This window comes from Arvicanthis niloticus, chromosome 26, assembly GCF_011762505.2.
Source record: "Arvicanthis niloticus isolate mArvNil1 chromosome 26, mArvNil1.pat.X, whole genome shotgun sequence".
Taxonomy (NCBI): domain Eukaryota; kingdom Metazoa; phylum Chordata; class Mammalia; order Rodentia; family Muridae; genus Arvicanthis; species Arvicanthis niloticus.
The window spans coordinates 40,078,639-40,085,034 of NC_133434.1; the positions used below are offsets into that span (position 1 = coordinate 40,078,639).

At 41.8% G+C, this 6,396-nt stretch overlaps 1 long non-coding RNA gene across 1 annotated transcript; it reads right to left on the reverse strand.

The window, feature by feature from the left end:
* Window positions 1–2,430: 2,430 nt before the first annotated feature.
* LOC143439452 (uncharacterized) lies at window positions 2,431–2,648 on the reverse strand. The gene is made up of 2 exons (XR_013107678.1): window positions 2,532–2,648; window positions 2,431–2,483 (listed from the first exon to the last, which is right to left on the reverse strand). It is a non-coding gene; the product is annotated as an uncharacterized LOC143439452 (long non-coding RNA).
* Window positions 2,649–6,396: the final 3,748 nt, after the last annotated feature.

Sequence of the window (6,396 nt, forward strand, 5' to 3'; positions counted from 1 at the left end):
TATATATATATATATATATATATATATATATATATATATAGTCGACCAGTTGTCCCCTTTGTTTTTTTTTAAAATTTTGTGTGAGGAGGTCGACCAGTTGTCCCTTTTAGGAGACTGTTTTTTCTTTTTTTAAATTATATTGTGCGGGTCGACCAGTTGTCTCTTTTTCAGGGAAAACATTTTATATATATATATATATATATATATATATATATATATATATATATATATACACACACACATGTATTCAAACTTTTTTTTTTTTTTTTTTTTTTTTTTTTTTTTTTTTGTGAGGTCGACCAGTTGTCTATTTTAACAGGCTGTTTTAAAACATTCATATCTGTGTCTCTTTGACTCCCTTTTACTGTTTTGACCAGATACCTGCTCTGGACTAGTATTATTATTATTATTATTATTACTATTATTATTATTATTATATTGTGAGGGTCGACCCGTTGTCTCTTTTTAAGAGACTGTTTTTAAAACTAATACATATATGCATCCCATTTTATTGAATTTTTATATATATGTATTGAACTGTTATATATGCATGTGCATATGCACATACAAACTTTTTTTTTTCTTTTAATTCTGTGAGGTTGTCTGTTGTAACAGACTGTTTTAAAACATACTTATCTGTGTCTCCTTGACCGACCCCTGTTTTCATATATATATTCATATATATATTCAACCAGTTGTCCCTTTTAACAGACTGTTTTTAATGATAACGTATGTATGTATGTATGTATGTATGTATGTATGTATGTATGTATGTATATCTTCCCATCCCTCTTTTTTTGGGTTGACCAGATGTTGTTTAATCTTGACCTTTTTTTTTTTTTTTTTAAAACTAGATACACACACACACACACACACACACACACACACACACACACACATATATATATATATATGTACATACATACATATATATATATTTTATTATGTAGTCGACCAGTTGTCCCGTTTGCTTATATATTTTTTTTTAATTTTAGCAATGTGAGGTTCTGTCTTTTAACAGACTGTTTTTAATGATGCATATACATATATATGTGTGTGTCTTTGTTTCCCCATCCCCCTTTTTGCGGGTCTCCTTTTATTGAACTATTATTATTATTATTATTATTATTATTATTATTATTATTATTATTATTATATTGTGATGTTGCTGCCCAGTTGCCTTGTTTCAGAGTAGTATATGTGTGTGTGTGTGTGTATTATATATCATATGTATGTAGATAACATATATAATTTTAAAAACACATACACACATTTTTCTTTAATTATCTTATCATAATTTATATGATTTCCTTAATTATCAGGTCGACCAGTTGTCCTATAACAAGTACCAGGTGTCACACCAGTATTCCTGTGTATATGTGTATAAAATTTAAAAAGACATATGTTTGTATGTGGTCTGGACTCTTTAAATCAAATATGTGAGGTACTTGCTTGATGTTTCACTTTTCTAGGGCTCTCCTCTCTTCCTCTCTCTCCTCTCCTCTTTTTCCTCTCCTCTCCTCTCCTCTCCTCTCCTCTCCTCTCTCTCTCTCTCTCTCTCTCTCTCTCTCTCTCTCTCTCTCTCTCTTCTTTCTATGCTTTCTCACCCCTCCTCTCTCTCCTCTTCTCTCTCTCTCTCTCTCTCTCTCTCTCTCTCTCTCTCTCTCTCCTCTCTTCTTCTCTCTCCTCTCCTCTTTTTCCTCTCTTCTCTCTCTCTTTCCTCTCCTCTCCTCTTCTTTCTATCCTTTCTCGCCCCTCCTCTCTATCCTCTTTCCTCTTTCCTCTTCTCTTCTCTCTCTTTTCTTTCCTCTTTTCTCTCCTCTCCTCTCCTCTCCTCTCCTCCTCTCTCTCTCTCTCTCTCTCTCTCTCTCTCTCTCTCTCTCTCTCTCAGATAAGAAGTTTGGCCCCTCACTCTGGCCTACCATTTTGGGGGGATCCATTTGTGGACACTGTCTGCCTGTCTGTTTTGCTATCTTTATTTCGTAGCCTTAGCTGTCTCCTTTGGCTCTCCGTAAGCCTCCACTGATGGTTGTTGTTTGGGACACACACACACACACACACACACGCCTGCCCACCTCACAGTGAGGACTCAGGGGCAATCATGGAGGAGGACGTGGTAGGTACTGCATTGGGAAGCATTGTTTGTCTGGGAGATTTGAGGAAGATGCTAGTGAGCCAGCGGGTTTCAATGTCAAGCCTTGTTCCCTAAAACTTAGAAATCTTCTAACAAAGCCTTTTTAAAAAATAAAATTATTTATTTATTTATTTATTTATTTATTTATTTATTTATTTATTTTTCCTTCCTTCTACTTGTTTTCGCTCTGTCTGTAGCCCAAGCTGCCTAGCTATCAGCCTTTTTGGAATGAATATGAGCTTGCTTTCCTATGCTTCTGCTTCTGCTTCTGCTTCTGCTTCTGCTTCTGCTTCTGCTTCTGCTTCTGCTTCTGCTTCTGCTTCTGCTTCTGCTTCTGCTTCTGCTTCTGCTTCTGCTTCTGCTTCTGCTTCTGCTTCTGCTTCTGCTTCTGCTTCACTTCACTTCACCAGGATTCCTTTAACAGAAGAACTTAACAGACAGATTTGTGGTTTTGCTTGCTTGCTTGCTTGCTTGCTTGCTTGCTTGACATGGTTTTCCTTTCTGTCCATGCAGGGTTCCCTGACTGCCCTTTGGAAACCCATTGAGAGGCCAGAACCAAAGGTTTATTTCCCCACCGAGAAAACTGTGAGATGACTGCATGACAGCTCATTTAGGCACGGATCATCCCAGTGTGGAAAGATTGCCCTCCCTCCCTCCCTCCCTCCCTCCCATTTTTCCCTCTCCCATCATACACTCAATAAAATAAATAAATGAATAAAGTTTCCAGTTTATTTCTCCCTTTAAGCTTCCTAAATTTTCCCCCAATGCCTCCAACTGCCCCCACCCCCACCATCACGATGATGCTCCGGGATAATCTAGCTCTTTGGAAATGCTAATGGCACTCCAACTGGAACACACCCTGATAAGAGAAAGAGAAAGAGGAAGAAACGATCTGATCCAGCTGGCCACGCCCTGCCAGCTCAAGGATTCTTCAGACCGAGAATCTGGACCATATTTACATAACCTGGTATTTCTAATATTATTTATTATGATTTATTTATACGAGTGAGCACACCACAGCTGCTGTCTTCAGACACACACCAGAAGAGTGAAGCAGGTCCCGTGACAGAGCTGCTAGGTGCTTATTGGGACCTCTGGAAGAAAGAGCAGTCAGTACCCTTAACCACTCAGCCATCTCTCCAGCAGGGAAATGGAGCGAGCGTAGGCCTGTGTATTAGGAAATTACAACCATTAGGCACCTGTATCCCCTCCTTATTTGTTTATTTATTTATTTATTTATTTATTCATTCATTCATTCATTCATTCATTCTTTATTTTGACACCAACCAAAGTTTGAGTCTTAATGAAGGAAGCAAACATACCCTTCAAGATGGATGAATTTGGAAGGCTTACCTGAGGTTTAAAGGAATGACTGTCCAGGACTGTCCTTGGGGGGGGGGGCATGGGGGGGGGGACTGACTACACACAAAGATGCTGTTGCCTCCTCTTTGGAGATAATACTGTGTGAGTGAAACTTCCTAAATAAACCAAAGTCTAATTCAAAGTACACAAAGGGGACACTGTAGCAAATTACCATTGCTTGAGTATATAAAAAGCAGTTTTTTCCTCTTTCCTTTCTTTCTTTCTTTCTTTCTTTCTTTCTTTCTTTCTTTCTTTCTTTTTTTTTTTTTTTTCTCTTCAGTTTTTTAGAAATTCAGCTGGAGAGGCAGGTGGATTTCTGAGTTCGAGGCCAGCCTGGCCTACAGAGTGAGTTCCAAAACAGCCAGAACTACACAGAGATACCCTGTCTCGAAAAACCAAAAAAAAAAAAACATAGAAATTCAGCTGGTCCTGGTGGTGCACACACCCTCCCTTAATTCCAGCACTACTCACTAAATACAAATTTTCCTCTCACAAACCAGCTCTAATTGAACCTTACAATTAATCTCTCTCTCTCTCTCTCTCTCTCTCTCTCTCTCTCTCTCTCTCTCTCCTTCCTCTCTGTTCCTTGTCTCTCCTCTCTCTTCTCTCTGTTCCCTCTCTCTCCTCTCTCTTCTCTCTCTTCTCTCTCCTCTCTTCTCTCTGTTCCCTGTCTCTCCTCTCTCTCTTCTCTCTCTCTCATTCTCTCTGTTCCCTGTCTCTCCTCTCTTCTCTCTCTCTTCTCTCTCTCTCATTCTCTCTGTTCCCTGTCTCTTCTCTCTCTCCTCTCTCCTCTCTCCTCTCTCTCCTCTCTGTTCCCTGTCTCTCCTCTCTCTTCTCTCTCTCTCCTCTCTGTTCCCTGTCTCTCCTCTCTTCTCTCTCTTCTCTCTCTCATTCTCTCTGTTCCCTGTCTCTCCTCTCTCTCTCCTCTCTCTCTCTGTTCCCTGTCTCTCCTCTCTCTCTTCTCTCTCTCATTCTCTCTGTTCCCTGTCTCTCCTCTCTCTTCTCTCTCTCTCTCTCTCTCTCTCTCTCTCTCTCTCTCTCTCCCCTCTCTGTTCCCTGTCTCTTCTCTCTCTCCTCTCTCCTCTCTCCTCTCTCCTCTCTCCTCTCTCCTCTCTCCTCTCTCTCCTCTCTGTTCCCTGTCTCTCCTCTCTCTCTCTTCTCTCTCTCTCCTCTCTGTTCCCTGTCTCTCCTCTCTCTCTTCTCTCTTCTCTCTCCTCTCTGTTCCCTGTCTCTCCTCTCCTCTTCTCTCTCTCTCTCCTCTCTTCCTCTTTTTCCTCTTCTCTCTCTCTCTCTCTCTCTCTCTCTCTCTCTCTCCCTCTCTCTCTCTCCCTCTCTCTCTTTCCTCTCCTCTCTTCTTTCTATGCTTTCTCACCCCTCCTCTCTCTCTCTCCTCTCTCCTCTCTCTCCTCTCTGTTCCCTGTCTCTCTTCTCTCTCCTCTCTCTCTCTCTCTCTCTCTCTCTCTCTCTCTCTCTCTCCTCTCTGTTCCCTGTCTCTCTTCTCTCTCTCTCTCTCTCTCTCTCTCTCTCTCTCTCTCTCTCTCTCCTTCCTGGGATCAATCTAAACAACCAATAGACTGTTTTGTGTAAGCTTAAGTAGCTCCTAGCTCAATATTTCAAAACAAATGCTTCTTGTGATTCACATTTCGTTTTAAGGGTACTTTCTAGATCAAAAGACCTTCCTCAGACAAGCTTCTTGACGATTCTCCACGTGTAAATTGGATTTCATCCCCGAAAGAGGGCATTAAATACCAATGGTAGGTGGTTGAGAGCCACCATCTGGTTGCTGGGAACTGAACTCAGGACCTCTGGAAAAGCAGTCAGTGCTTCTAACCACTGAGCCATCTCTCCAGTGGCCCCACCCCAGTCTAATTTTTAAAAGACAGAGATGTGAGGAAAATCAGAGGATTCAGTGGGAGTAAGCGTGTGTCATATGGTATGGGTGCCGACAATAGGATTGATCTTACCCTCGGTTACATGTGGCATGAGGAAAGACATGAGGGTGGGGAAGACAACCACATGATTAGTGAAGAAATTAAACTGTAGCCTGTGATACAATTGTCCCTCTCCCTCTCCCTCTCTGTCCCCCTCAGACATGAATAAATATTGAAATTAAGCTAAATGGACAATGACAAGAAGCCAGCCAAGTGTGGTGCCAGAGGAAGGCAGGCCTGATCTAGGTATTGATTTCCAGGTCTATGTGCAGAAGCCCCTGACTCAGCTTTAAAAAAAAAAAAATGAAGAGGAAAATAAGACATGCAATTAAGAACAGAATTTTTAAAAACACACTTAAAAAAAGGGGGGGGTGAGGCAGTAGTGGGGTGGCCTGGCTTATAGAGAAGGGTCAAACACTGTTCTGCCATTGCCTCCTCAGTTGAACACACACAGAGAGCAGACAGAGCAGAGAGAGAGAGAGAGAAAGAGAGAGAGAGGCAGAGACACAGACAGAGAGATAGAAAGACAGACAGACAGACAGACAGACAGACAGACAGACACACACACACACACACACACACACACACACACACACACAGAGAGAGAGAGAGAGAGAGAGAGAGAGAGAGAGAGAGAGAGAGAGGAGAAAGAATAAAAAAATCAGGGATCAGGGGGCTGGGTGGGGGCTGGGACCTAATCAGCCTGCTCTGCCTGCACAGCCTCATGCTGCCACCTACTGTCCAGCCAGCAAACCTTCCTTTAGTCTGTCTTCCCAACCGCCAACCAGCCATCAGATGCATGGAGATTCTCAACTGACACTTGGAGAGAGAAAAAGCCCAAAAGAGTCCAATAAGCAAGCACCTTAGAGCCTCCTGTAGCATCCAGTGCCGCAGTTGTAACTAATCTCTCCTCCAAAGTCTGCTACAGAGACATGCCTGGAAGGATGTTGAAATTATTTCAAATGTGCA